The 12,500-nt window shown below is 60.4% G+C and overlaps 1 non-coding gene across 1 annotated transcript; it reads left to right on the top strand.

The window, feature by feature from the left end:
- Window positions 1–9,114: 9,114 nt before the first annotated feature.
- Window positions 9,115–10,929, top strand: LOC142793663 (small subunit ribosomal RNA). The gene has a single exon (XR_012891724.1). It is a non-coding gene; the product is annotated as a small subunit ribosomal RNA (ribosomal RNA).
- The last annotated feature ends 1,571 nt before the right edge of the window (window positions 10,930–12,500 follow it).

Genomic DNA, 12,500 nt, shown 5'->3' with positions numbered 1-12,500 from the left:
CGCCAAGTACGGAGGGAACAGCGCGGCTAAGGGCTCGAAACAAACCCTAAACCGCGCCAAGTACGGAAGGAACGGCGCGGAGAGGGCTCGAGACAAAGCTCGACCCTAAACCGCGCCAAGTACGGAGGGAACAGCGCGGCTAAGGGCTCGAAACAAACCCTGAACCGCGCCAAGTACGAAAGGAACGGCGCGCAGTAGGGGTTTAAAACAAAGCTGGTCCCAAAACCGCGCCAAGTACGAAAGGAACAGCGCGGTCGAGACTCGGAAGAAAAAGCTTTCAAAGTGTCGTAGCACGATGCACACTGCTGTTCGTGTGGAACAAACGTGACTACCGTGCTGTACGGTGGAGTTCTGTGCGCAAAAGCGGCGGGTGTGTTTCTAAGCACCACAGCGTTGTGTCAAAAAAGAGGTGCCTGAGAGAAACGCATGCGACTGCCGTGCTTTGCGGCATAGCACCGTGCGCAAAAACGGTGCGCATGCAAGAGGTGTCAGAGCTAGCGAACTTTTGCCACGAGCAACAGGTCACTAAAAGCCTATAGATGACGGTGTTGGAGGAAAAGAAAAATATCGAGAAAGCACTGCGGTGTGCCGTGCGTAGGGACGGGCGCGCGTGCCACATGCCGCCGAAATATGGGTGTCGGAGAAAACAGAGTGCCGCGCGTAACGAGGGGCGCGCGTGTTACAGAGAGATATGCCCAAACGCATGAAAGTGTACGCAGGTGTCCTAAGGCAGTTTTTTTTTTTTTTCCTCATTTTGATGTCGCCCCGGCTGACGTGGTTTTCGTTTTTCCGTGCCGCCCCGGCTGACGCGGTTTTCGTTTTTCCGTGCCGCCCCGGCTGACGCAGTTTTTGCGCCGCCCCGGCTGACGCGGTTTTCGCGCCGCCCCGGCTGACGCGGTTCCGACTTTGCACTTTTTGGCTCACCCCGGCTGGCGGCCCACTCACTCGATCGCCAGGTCTGTTTGCCCCGGTGGTTCCACCGCCAGGCTTAAGCGCGAACTTTTTTTGTTTGTTTTCTTTTGATTAAGCGCAAGCTTTTTTCTTTGTTTTCTTTTGATTAAGCGCGGGCTTTTTTCTTTGTTTTTTTTGCATTCGCCCCGGCAGACGCGGTTTTTGCGCCGCCCCGGCTGACGCGGTTTTTGCCGCCCCGGCTGACGCAGTTCGGACTTAGCACTTTTCGGCTGTGCCTGGCTGGCGGCCCACTCACTCGATCGCCATGTCTGTTTGCCACAGTTTTCCCGGTGGTGCCGCACCCGGGCTCGCCCCGGCTGACGCGGTTTCGTGCCGCCCCGGCAGACGCGGTTTTCGCGCCGCCCCGGCTGACGCGGTTTCGTGCCGCCCCGGCAGACGCGGTTTTTTGCCGCCCCGGCAGACGCGTTTTTTTTTTCTTTCGCCCCGGCTGACGCAGTTTTCGCGCCGCCCCGGCAGACGCGGTTTTCGCGCCGCCCCGGCAGACGCGGTTTTTTGCGCCGCCCCGGCTGACGCAGTTCGGACTTGGCACTTTTTGGCTGAGCCTGGCTGGCGGCCCACTCACTCGATCGCCATGTCTGTTTGCCACAGTTTTCCCGGTGGTGCCGCACCCGGGCTCGCCCCGGCTGACGCAGTTTTCGCGCCGCCCCGGCTGACGCGGTTTCGTGCCGCCCCGGCAGACGCGGTTTTTTGCGCCGCCCCGGCTGACGCGGTTTTTTGCCGCCCCGGCTGACGCAGTTCGGACTTGGCACTTTTCGGCTGTGCCTGGCTGGCGGCCCACTCACTCGATCGCCATGTCTGTTTGCCACAGTTTTCCCGGTGGTGCCGCACCCGGGCTCGCCCCGGCAGACGCGTTTTTTTTTTTCTTTCGCCCCGGCTGACGCAGTTTTCGCGCCGCCCCGGCTGACGCGGTTTCGTGCCGCCCCGGCAGACGCGGTTTTTTGCGCCGCCCCGGCTGACGCGGTTTTTGCCGCCCCGGCTGACGCAGTTCGGACTTAGCACTTTTTGGCTGAGCCTGGCTGGTGGCCCACTCACTCGATCGCCATGTCTGTTAGCCACAGTTTTCCCGGTGGTGCCGCACCCGGGCTCGCCCCGGCTGACGCAGTTTTCGCGCCGCCCCGGCTGACGCGGTTTCGTGCCGCCCCGGCAGACGCGGTTTTCGCGCCGCCCCGGCTGACGCGGTTTTTGCCGCCCCGGCTGACGCAGTTCGGACTTAGCACTTTTCGGCTGTGCCTGGCTGGCGGCCCACTCACTCGATCGCCATGTCTGTTTGCCACAGTTTTCCCGGTGGTGCCGCACCCGGGCTCGCCCCGGCTGACGCAGTTTTCGCGCCGCCCCGGCTGACGCGGTTTCGTGCCGCCCCGGCAGACGCGGTTTTCGCGCCGCCCCGGCTGACGCGGTTTCGTGCCGCCCCGGCAGACGCGGTTTTTTGCCGCCCCAGCTGACGCAGTTCGGACTTAGCACTTTTTGGCTGAGCCTTGCTGGCGGCCCACTCACTCGATCGCCATGTCTGTTTGCCACAGTTTTCCCGGTGGTGCCGCACCCGGGCTCGCCCCGGCAGACGCGTTTTTTTTTTTCTTTCGCCCCGGCTGACGCAGTTTTCGCGCCGCCCCGGCAGACGCGGTTTTCGCGCCGCCCCGGCAGACGCGGTTTTTTGCGCCGCCCCGGCTGACGCGGTTTTTTGCCGCCCCGGCTGACGCAGTTCGGACTTGGCACTTTTTGGCTGAGCCTGGCTGGCGGCCCACTCACTCGATCGCCATGTCTGTTTGCCACAGTTTTCCCGGTGGTGCCGCACCCGGGCTCGCCCCGGCTGACGCAGTTTTCGCGCCGCCCCGGCAGACGCGGTTTCGTGCCGCCCCGGCAGACGCGGTTTTTTGCGCCGCCCCGGCTGACGCGGTTTTTTGCCGCCCCGGCTGACACGGTTCGGACTTTGCACTTTTCGGCTGTGCCTGGCTGGCGGCCCACTCACTCGATCGCCATGTCTGTTTGCCACAGTTTTCCCGGTGGTGCCGCACCCGGGCTCGCCCCGGCAGACGCGTTTTTTTTTTTTTTTTCTTTCGCCCCGGCTGACGCAGTTTTCGCGCCGCCCCGGCTGACGCGGTTTCGTGCCGCCCCGGCAGACGCGGTTTTTTGCGCCGCCCCGGCTGACGTGGTTTTTGCCGCCCCGGCTGACGCAGTTCGGACTTTGCACTTTTTGGCTGAGCCTGGCTGGCGGCCCACTCACTCGATCGCCATGTCTGTTTGCCACAGTTTTCCCGGTGGTGCCGCACCCGGGCTCGCCCCGGCAGACGCGTTTTTTTTTTTTCCTTCGCCCCGGCAGACGTGGTTCCCCCCCCCCCCCTCCGTCTTTCTTTTTGTTTTTTTTTTTCGCCGCGGCTGAAGTGGATTTTTCGGTGCCTCGACGCCCCGGTAGTCGCGGTTTTTCCGTTTCCGCACGGCCCCGGCTGACGCTGCTCGGTCACAGTCGCCTTTTGTGGTGATTGCAGACTTCTTGAGCGCGGGTGTTTTTTTTTTTTGTTGTTGTTGTTGTTTTATTACGCATTCGCTCCAGCAGACGCTGTTTAGACTTTTTGTTTCCTCTTTTATCCTGCGACGAGGTGACGAGGTTTATTCGGTGCCCCGCCGCCCCGGCTGAAGTGATTTTTCCTGTCCCGTGCCGCCCCGGCTGACGCGGTTGGGACTTCGCGTTTGTTCGGCCGCCACGGGTTTTGGCGCACTCGCTCGGTTGCTTGTTGTTGCCACTTGTTGCGAACCCAGGTTTCTTGAGCGAGCGCGGGCGTTTTTTCTTCCTTTCTTTCTTTGTTCTATGTGTTAGCGAATCGGCCTTTAATATCACACGAGGACTCACAACCAACAATTTTCAGTTTGAAGTGTAAAAAATCTGCAGGTGTTGACGTAACTGACTTGCCCCGTACCCTTGAGTACATCCATGAAGTTCTCGTAGTACTACTAAATCGCATTATTCCAAGTGGAGAAATTCCCATAAACTTGCAAACCTCTACACGAAAATCGGTGCGCGTGATAAAGTTGAAAATTATCGTCCGATATCAAATGTGCCTTCTATAACACAAATTCTAGGAAAAAAAAAAAAAAAAACACTTGTTCGCCGTTTTCTGCGCCGTGACTGGCAGCACTCCGGCGAAGCGAAACGGGGTCGATTCGAGCACGATATCGGCGTCTTTCGACGTGCTCGCCGGCGACCGTCGCACGAGTACGTCGCACGAGCGCGTCTGCCGGGGCGCCGTTTGCGAAGCCGACGCAAAAGTGGGAACCGCCGCTCGGATGATCGCCGCTTTCGGCAGAGTGAGTGTTGGCACTCCGGGGAAGCGAAACAGCGTGAATGCGCCCACGAAATCGGCGTATTTTGAAGTGCCCGCCGGCGACCGTCGCACGAGTACGGTAAACCGCGTCAGCCGGGGCGTAGTTCGGGACGCCGACGAAAAAGTGGGAAGCGCAACTCGGATCTTCGCCGTTTTTGCAGGAGTGAGTGGCGGCCCTCCTGCGAGACCAAGAAGCATCGATTCGTGCACGAATTCGGCGCCTTTCGACGTGATCGCCGGCGACCGTCGCTCGAGTAGGGCAAACCGCGTCTGCCGGGGCGGGCTTCGGGACGCCGATGCGAAAGTGGGAAACGCTGCTCGGATGTTCGCCGTTTTTGGCCGAGTGAGTGCTGGCACACGGGCGAAGCCAAACGGGGCCGATTACGGCACGATATCGGCGTCTTTCGACGTGCCCGCCGGCGACCGTCGCACGAGTACGGTAAACCGCGTCAGCCCGGGCGGAGTTCGGGACGCCGATGCGAAAGTGGAGAACGCCGCTCGGATCTTCGCCGTTTTTGGAGGAGTGAGTGGCGGCACTCCGGAGAAGCCAGGGAGCGCCAATTAGCGCACGATATCGGCGTCTTTCGACGCGCTCGCCGGCGACCGTCGCACGAGTAGGGCAAACCGCGTCTGCCGGGGCGGGGTTTACGACGCCGACGCAAAAGTGGGAACCGCCGCTCGGATGTTGGCCGTTTTTGGCAGAGTGAGTGCTGGCACTCCGGCGACGCGAAAGAGCGCGAATGCGCCCACGAAAGTGGCGTATTTGGACGTGCGTGACGGCGACCGCTGCAGGAGTACGAAAAACCACGTCAGCCGGGGCGAGCGACACACGGCGGTCTGGGTGCTTATCGCTGCTATTATAGGGGCACCCCGGCAGACGCAGAAAAAAAAAAAAAAATTTTCGACCTTCTTTTTTGCTGGTCGAGCTCGGGTAACCCAGGTCGCAATGGGAGCCGCGCACGAAAGCGGCGTCGCGAGACGCGTTCGCGGTCGCTAGTCGCACGAGCTCGGCAACCGCGTCAGCCGGCGCGGAGTTCGGGATGCCGACGGCTAAGTGGGTACCGCTGCTCGGATGTTCGCCGTTTTTGGCCGAGTGAGTGCTGGCACTCCGGTGAAGCCAAGGAGCGCCAATTCGTGCACGATATCGGCGTCTTTCGACGTGCCCGCCGGCCACCGCCGCACGAGTACGGCAAACCGCGTCTGCCGGGGCGGGGTTCGCGACGCGTACGCAATAGTGGGAACCGTCGCTCGGATGTTCGTCGTCTTTGGCCGAGCGAGTGCTGGCACTCCGGCGAAGCGAAACGGGGCCGATTCGGGCACGATATCGGCGTATTTCGACGTGCTCGCCGGCGACCGTCGCACGAGTACGGCAAAGCGCGTCTGCCGGGGCGAGGTTTGCGACGCCGACGAAAAAGTGGGAAGCGCCGCTCGGATCTTCGCCGTTTTTGCAGGAGTGAGTGGCGGCCCTCCTGCGAGACCAAGAAGCATCGACTCGCGCACGATATCGGTGTCTTTCGACGTGCCCGCCGGCCACCGCCGCACGAGTACGGCAAACCGCGTATGCCGGGGCGGGGTTGGCGACGCCGACGCAAAAGTGGGAACCGCCACTAGGATGTTCGCCGTTTTTGGCAGAGTGAGTGCTGGCACTCCGGCGAAGCGAAAGAGCGCGAATGCGCCCACGAAAGTGGCGTGTTTGGACGTGCTTGACGACGACCACCGCAGGAAAACGAAAAACCACGTCAGCCGGGGCGAGCGACCCATGGCGGTCTGGGTGCTTATCGCTGCTATTATAGGGGCACCCCGGCAGACGCAAAAAAAAAAAAAAAATTTTTTTCGACATTCTTTTTTGCTCGTCGACCTCGGGTGACCCAGGTCGCAGTGGGAGCCGCGCACGAAAGCGGCGTCGCGAGACGGCTTCGCGGTCGCTAGTCGCACGAGCTCGGCAACCGCGTCTGCCGGGGCGGAGTTCGGGACGCCGACGGCTAAGTGGGAACCGCCGCTCGGATGTTCGCCGTTTGTGGCCGAGTGAGTGCTGGCACTCCGGCGAAGCCAAACGGGGCCGATTCCGGCACGATATCGGCGTCTTTCTACGTGCTCGCCGGCGACCGTCGCACGAGTACGGCAAAGTGCGTCTGCCGGGGCGGGGTTTGCGACGCGTACGCAATAGTGAGAACCGTCGCTCGGATGTTCGTCGTCTTTCGCCGAGCCAGTGCTGGCAATCCGGCGAAGCCGAACGGAGCCGATTCGGGCACGATATCGGCGTCTTTCCACGTGCTCGCCGGCGACCGTCGCACGAGTACGGTAAACCGCGTCAGCCGGGGCGGAGTTCGGGACGCCGATGCGAAAGTGGGAAGCGCCGCTCGGATCTTCGCCGTTTTTGGAGGAGTCAGTGGCGGCACTCCGGTGAAGCCAAGGTGCGCCAATTCGCGCACGATATCGGCGTCTTTCGACGTGCCCGCCGGCCACCGTCGCACGAGTACGGCAAACCTCGTCTGCCGGGGCGGGGTTTGCGACGCCGACGCAAAAGTGGGAACCGCCGCTCGGATGTTCGCCGTTTTTGGCAGAGTGAGTGCTGGCACTCCGGCGAAGCGAAAGAGCGCGAATGCGCCCACGAAAGTGGCGTGTTTGGACGTGCTTGACGACGACCACCGCAGGAAAACGAAAAACCACGTCAGCCGGGGCGAGCGACCCATGGCGGTCTGGGTGCTTATCGCTGCTATTATAGGGGCACCCCGGCAGACGCAAAAAAAAAAAAAATTTTTTTCGACATTCTTTTTTGCTCGTCGACCTCGGGTGACCCAGGTCGCAGTGGGAGCCGCGCACGAAAGCGGCGTCGCGAGACGGCTTCGCGGTCGCTAGTCGCACGAGCTCGGCAACCGCGTCTGCCGGGGCGGAGTTCGGGACGCCGACGGCTAAGTGGGAACCGCCGCTCGGATGTTCGCCGTTTGTGGCCGAGTGAGTGCTGGCACTCCGGCGAAGCCAAACGGGGCCGATTCCGGCACGATATCGGCGTCTTTCTACGTGCTCGCCGGCGACCGTCGCACGAGTACGGCAAAGTGCGTCTGCCGGGGCGGGGTTTGCGACGCGTACGCAATAGTGAGAACCGTCGCTCGGATGTTCGTCGTCTTTCGCCGAGCCAGTGCTGGCACTCCGGCGAAGCCGAACGGAGCCGATTCGGGCACGATATCGGCGTCTTTCCACGTGCTCGCCGGCGACCGTCGCACGAGTACGGTAAACCGCGTCAGCCGGGGCGGAGTTCGGGACGCCGATGCGAAAGTGGGAAGCGCCGCTCGGATCTTCGCCGTTTTTGGAGGAGTCAGTGGCGGCACTCCGGTGAAGCCAAGGTGCGCCAATTCGCGCACGATATCGGCGTCTTTCGACGTGCCCGCCGGCCACCGTCGCACGAGTACGGCAAACCTCGTCTGCCGGGGCGGGGTTTGCGACGCCGACGCAAAAGTGGGAACCGCCGCTCGGATGTTCGCCGTTTTTGGCAGAGTGAGTGCTGGCACTCCGGCGAAGCGAAAGAGCGTGAATGCGCCCACGAAAGTAGCGTATTTGGACGTGCTTGACGGCGACCGCCGCAGGAGTACGAAAAACCACGTCAGCCGGGGCGAGCGACCCACGGCGGTCTGGGTGCTTATCGCTGCTATTATAGGGGCACCCCGGCAGACGCAGAAAGAAAAAAAAAAATGGGGACATGGCGTGCGTCACCGTGCGGCTTCGCAGCGTTGCCGAAGTCGCCGAGCCCTTCGACTGAGCCGAACGGCGGACAGGGAACGTTGGTCGGCCGTTCTAACCTGTCGGTGCCACGCCGAGACGTCGTTAAGGAAAACCGCGTCGTGGGCCTCTACGACGCCGTCGAGTCGTTGTACGTTTGGTGTCCAGCGTGTCGGCGGCGAGTAGCGGACACGTCGTTCACGACTTCGGTCTTTCGCAGTCGACGCGAACTTGCGGAGAGTCGTGGTGCCTCACGTTTTCGGCAGAAACCGCGGCGGAATTTTCCCGTGCGTGCGCGCACGACCTCGGTGCTGTGCCGTCAGCGTAGTGTTGCACAAACTCGTGGCCTACCCAAGGTGCGGTACGTTTGCGGCCGTATCCTCGGTGGGAATTTCGTGAGTAGGGTCGCAAATTCTACGACCTCGGCGGGTTTGAGAGCGACGTAGACTTGTGGCACGCTCAACATGCCACACGTTTCGGGGCACACCCGCGGTGAAATTTTCTCGAGTACGCTCGTATTAGGGCCCAAGGAGGTCTGGGTACTTATCGCTGCTATTATGTGGGGGTTCTCGTGAGCGGCGTACGCGAAAGCGACCGGGTGTCTGATATGCGGCGGGCTTCGGCCTCGTCAAGCGTGTCCTCGGGTCTGCTCCAGGGGAATCCACGGCAGTCGTCTGCAGCCTCATCCGCTTGATGCGTTAGGGGCTGGTTGTCGGACGGTGCCGTTTTACCACGATATCGAGGTGTGTTCCGTGTCGTCCTCGGGCGATTCAGATGCGAAAGCGCCGAAGACGCGGGCGTGACCCGTCGTCTGGCGGCTTTGCAGTCTCGGCTCCGTTGCTAGTTCCGGCCGGTCCACCGACAGTGCAGCGGGCTTGGGCAACCCGCACGGCGCGACCGAGTCGATGCAACGAAAAAGAGCGAGCATGAACGTGCTTCTTGCCGCACGGCTCCCACTCGTCTTTCGGGAAGGTTGTGCCGTAGCGAGCTCGAACGCCGTCATCTCGGAGTGCAAAATAAGCGTGTTGGGGCGCCTGAAGGTGGCCTCCGCCGCACACAGACTGCGTCCGGCCCGCCGAGGGCGAGGACGGACGCGCAGTCGAACGATTACCTGGTTGATCCTGCCAGTAATCATATGCTTGTCTCAAAGATTAAGCCATGCATGTCTAAGTACATGCCGAAATAAGGCGAAACCGCGAATGGCTCATTAAATCAGTTATGGTTCCTTAGATCGTTTCTTCCTACTTGGATAACTGTGGCAATTCTAGAGCTAATACATGCAGTGAGCCTGGAGCCCTTTGGGTAACGGGTGCTTTTATTAGACCAAGATCGATCGGGTTTCGGCCCGTATTGTGTGGTGACTCTGGATAACTTTGTGCTGATCGCATGGCCACGAGCCGGCGACGTTTCTTTCAAGTGTCTGCCTTATCAACTTTCGATGGTAGGTTACTTGCTTACCATGGTTGTTACGGGTAACGGAGAATCAGGGTTCGATTCCGGAGAGGGAGCCTGAGAAACGGCTACCACATCCAAGGAAGGCAGCAGGCGCGCAAATTACCCACTCCCGGCACGGGGAGGTAGTGACGAAAAATAACAATACGGGACTCTTTTGAGGCCCCGTAATTGAAATGAGTACACTCTAAATCCTTTAACGAGGATCAATTGGAGGGCAAGTCTGGTGCCAGCAGCCGCGGTAATTCCAGCTCCAATAGCGTATACTAAAGCTGCTGCGGTTAAAAAGCTCGTAGTTGGATCTCAGTTCCAGACGAGTAGTGCATCTACCCGATGCGACGGCTCGGACTGAACATCATGCCGGTTCTTTCTTGGTGCACTTCATTGTGTGCCTCGAGATGGCCGGTGCTTTTACTTTGAAAAAATTAGAGTGCTCAACGCAGGCGAGTCGCCTGAATAAACTTGCATGGAATAATAGAACAAGACCTCGTTTCTGTTCTGTTGGTTTTTGGAATACGAGGTAATGATTAAGAGGGACGGACGGGGGCATTCGTATTGCGGCGCTAGAGGTGAAATTCTTGGACCGTCGCAAGACGAACTACTGCGAAAGCATTTGCCAAGAATGTTTTCATTGATCAAGAACGAAAGTCAGAGGTTCGAAGGCGATCAGATACCGCCCTAGTTCTGACCATAAACGATGCCAACCAGCGATCCGCCTGAGTTACTCAAATGACTCGGCGGGCAGCTTCCGGGAAACCAAAGTATTTGGGTTCCGGGGGAAGTATGGTTGCAAAGCTGAAACTTAAAGGAATTGACGGAAGGGCACCACCAGGAGTGGAGCCTGCGGCTTAATTTGACTCAACACGGGAAAACTTACCCGGCCCGGACACTGGGAGGATTGACAGATTGAGAGCTCTTTCTTGATTCGGTGGATGGTGGTGCATGGCCGTTCTTAGTTGGTGGAGCGATTTGTCTGGTTAATTCCGATAACGAACGAGACTCTAGCCTATTAAATAGGTGCGGGGTTCCCAGCACCTTACAACCTTCTTAGAGGGACAAGCGGCTCCTAGCCGCACGAAACAGAGCAATAACAGGTCTGTGATGCCCTTAGATGTCCGGGGCCGCACGCGCGCTACACTGAAGGAAGCAGCGTGTCTTTATCCCTGTCTGAAAAGACTGGGTAACCCGTGGAACTTCTTTCGTGATTGGGATAGGGGCTTGCAATTGTTCCCCTTGAACGAGGAATTCCCAGTAAGCGCGAGTCATAAGCTCGCGTTGATTACGTCCCTGCCCTTTGTACACACCGCCCGTCGCTACTACCGATTGAATGATTTAGTGAGGTCTTCGGACCGATGTCCGGCGCGGCCTTTCGGTTGCGCCGGTCTGTTGGAAAGATGACCAAACTTGATCATTTAGAGGAAGTAAAAGTCGTAACAAGGTTTCCGTAGGTGAACCTGCGGAAGGATCATTAACGGATTGTGAAGGGTGAGCGCCTCAGCTGCGTCTGCGCCCGACACTTTCTGCCGCTGACCCCGTTTGGACGCGGGGTCGGCTTTTCCCCACGGGGCTGCCTGAATGTGGAGCGGCACCCCGTGACAAATTGTTGCGCCCAGCGGACGCCAACACCGCGACCTTGGACGGTCGGCCAGGTGGCGGACGCGGGTACAAACGGCGCAACGCACTCATAGGTCGGCTTTCGACCCGCCACTGCACCGTGGCTCGAAGCGCTCGAAATGCGCGACCCGACCGCTGCGGGACCGCCTAGTACTGTAAACAGGAGCGGCGGAGCGCGAACGGCGAGTCGTGGTTACGTCGGTAGAAGGCGAGGCTGCGCGTTCCCGAAACGCCAGCCGAGTGCCCTCCCGACCGTTCGAGCGTGCAAGAACGAGACCCGACAATCGCGCGGCGACTGCCAAGTACGAGAGGAACGGCACAAGCGTCGGCGGTCGGTCAAGGAACTGGCGATGTGACGGGTCCGCTGTGCACCAGTGCATACCGTCCCGCCGTCCGCGGCAAGCGCCTCCGCGTCCTCGGGTGACGGAGGCTGCCGGTCGGTTCTTGCAGGCGAGGGATCTCGCTGGCACCGGTTCGCGTTGACGCGCGGCCGGTCATGGCACGGCGATGCGACGGCCGAGGTGCGCAGTACTCGATGGAGGAACCGCACGCTCCGATGACCGTCCCGCCCTCCGCGGCGTATGCGTACCGACCGTAATGGTTGCAGCAGCGCCGGCCGGCTTTTGAATTCGCCACACGAAACACGGTGCGAGATCGCGGTTAGGGGAGCGTCGACGTTGCCAGGCGTTTTGCTTGCTGCCGAGGGAAAGGCGGCACGGCCACGTCGCGCTCGTCGCGATTAGCGGGTCTGCGCGCTTTGGGAAGGTGCCGCAACGACTTGCCGAAAGAGGAAGCACGGAAGAACGAGGGACTTGGACGTCCCGACAATTGAACGCACTTGCGGCCAGGCCCTTGCTGGCTTCGTTCTTCCGCCTCGAGTAGGCTCGTACGCGGCTCCGGCGCCGAAAGTGGTCCTTGGCACCGACTTCGGTGGACGTGGGAAGTGCCGCGCAAGTACGGCGCGCCTGGCTCCACCTGTTGGCTAAAGTAGGCAGCCGGATCGGCATTTTGGTGTGCGGTGGCAAACCGTGGATGCGAAAAAAGCTTGTGCGATTTCGTGGAACAAAAAGCGGGGGTCCCCCTTTTTATGCGGAGGAGACCGACCCGCCCGCCGTGGTGAACCGCGACGCCACGGTAAAAACGGGAGAGGCTTGTCGATGGGACCGTGCATCCCGCGCTCCACGGAGGCCGGGAGGCGGCCGCCCGAGGAAATGTGTAGCCGTCGAGGCCCGCATCTGCGTGCACTCTTATCCAAATGGGTGTACCGCAGGCATTTTCTGGTTAGGCGGGCCAATGAGAGCGAGCACACAACGATACCTACGGGTCCGGCTTGGAGAACCGGCTTCGACGCCTCCCGAGTATTTATAGAGGGGTGGACCACGAAAGCACTCGCAAGTAGCGGAAGCGAAACGCCGTCCGAAACACACC

This window comes from Rhipicephalus microplus, unplaced genomic scaffold (assembly GCF_043290135.1).
Source record: "Rhipicephalus microplus isolate Deutch F79 unplaced genomic scaffold, USDA_Rmic scaffold_317, whole genome shotgun sequence".
Taxonomy (NCBI): Eukaryota; Metazoa; Arthropoda; class Arachnida; order Ixodida; family Ixodidae; genus Rhipicephalus; species Rhipicephalus microplus.
This window is presented reverse-complemented; position numbering and strand designations above follow the sequence as displayed.